Source organism: Diadema setosum, chromosome 14 (genome assembly GCF_964275005.1).
Source record: "Diadema setosum chromosome 14, eeDiaSeto1, whole genome shotgun sequence".
NCBI lineage: Eukaryota > Metazoa > Echinodermata > Echinoidea > Diadematoida > Diadematidae > Diadema > Diadema setosum.
In genome coordinates, this window is record NC_092698.1 from 10,763,413 (window position 1) to 10,765,464 (window position 2,052).

Consider the following 2,052-nt stretch of genomic DNA (forward strand, 5'->3'; position numbering starts at 1 on the left):
TCTTTTTTCCTCAGTCCTCTGTCTGTTCTGTTATTGTTCCAGAGTGTGTCAACTTGTGTGCAGCAAGAAATACGGTACTTCCGTGTTGTTGGCTAGAAGGGCTTATGTATACATGTACAAAGCATGTCTGGTAATATCAACTGGATTGTACATGGTTTCTGTGTATCAGAAGTCCAAAAAAAAAAAAGTATCTACAGAATGTCCAAAAGGTTCGTGAGTAATAATGGAAAGAAAGAATTGGTTCTGAGTTCAGAATTACAGGGGGTTGCTCATTTCAAGTTCAGCAAAGTTCTTCCCTTTTGTAATCAGCAGTGGGAACAAACAGATCAATCAAGTCAAATCTTATGGAATTTTTGTCCAGATCTCAATTATTTAGATAAATTCTGAGGGATCACCAGTGATCTTTGTGAGGGATTGTGGTATGCTTGTTTCTAAGTCCTCCTTTAAGATGGATGGAAGAAGATGGGCATAAAATAGGGATGAGGGTTTGAGGCTATTCATATTCCACAAAAGCTGCATTCATTTCATTTTACATTGCTCCTTCGCTGTTGATGCTGTATGTGCATGTACATATAGAGATCATTGCATGCAGATACAATACACAAACTGATCTGAAAGAATGCTGGACACTACTTGGTTCCCTGGAAGTGGATTGGAAACTCTTTGGGCTGTGTTTCCTCAAGGCTCCTTACTGCACATTTGTAAGATACTCAATAAAAAAAAAAAAAATGCTACATAACGTAGAATAACAGAATGCCTACCTGTCTGTTTCGTCCGATTTCCTTCTATTATCAAATGATGTGTACCCAATATATGATAATTTATGAATGATTTTGAGAATGTGTGGAGAAGATACAATGCAATAGAATGAATGATACATGTACAGAACAAGGTTAGGTGAGAGGTACAGAGAGTGAGAGAGAAAGATAGTTTGTACATGTAATCAACTGACATATCAAGTCATGTACCCTGTATGCCAAAAACAGATAGTGCCGCTGTATGTATGACATGTGATCTGAATATGCTTGTTTTCTGCAAGAGTCTTTGTGTAACATAACAGAAAGAACATCTTGTGATTCAGTTTTCACTTTGTCAAGTCCTTCATGAGTATGTGAATTTGTGTATTTGCATTGGGATAATGCAGCGTGATAATGATTGTATATGTACATGTACAATTTTTGCATGCTTACTTGGACTTATTTGCAATGTGAGGTGCACAGTAGGTAATCCACATCAAAAACATTGATATATACAGACAATGTTTTGTAAAACAGGAGAGACAAATTTTCCTTAATTTCACAGGATTGATTTAGCAGAGAAGCGATGTCACTTTTAATTGTCTCTAAGCCTTACCAATGCCATGATCTTGCACTGTCATTTTTCATCAAAATGAAACGTCTACATTCATTGTACAGTAAGTTAATTGTATGATACAGTTTCACAGATATTACTCGTAAATGATCTACATAAATACTGGTCGGTGATTGGTCATAATGCATTCACTTGACTAATGCAGTGAGGATCGAAATCATTATACATTGTACATGTAATATTGCAAGCAGTGGCGTCAAATAATCAAATAATATAATTCCTGAATTGGACTGTCTGCATACGGGGCTAGAATAAAATGTGTATTTATGTAGATGATATAGTAATATCAGTATAATGTCATGTCCGTGGTTGTAATATAGCCCTTGACAATTCCTTGGGAGTTATATTACACCTCTAACAAGGCAATATACATCTGAAAATCACTGGCTTAATACGTCCTGGGGCCTGTTTCATAAAACATGTTATCAGTGACAACTGCCACATTTCTATGACAAATTTGCTCTCAGCCAATCAGATGCAAGGATTTCAGTAGCTTGTCACATCTATGACAACTTGTCACTGATGACAAGTTTATGAAACGGGCCTCAGATTTATTATGTGCTTTAAGCCACCTCAAGTAGGGCTCGTATGAGAATGTCTTACGTAACCATATTAAAAAATGTTGGTTCGCAAGATCTATGATCCATTATCATTGACGCTGCACCGGTGACACGTGCGGAT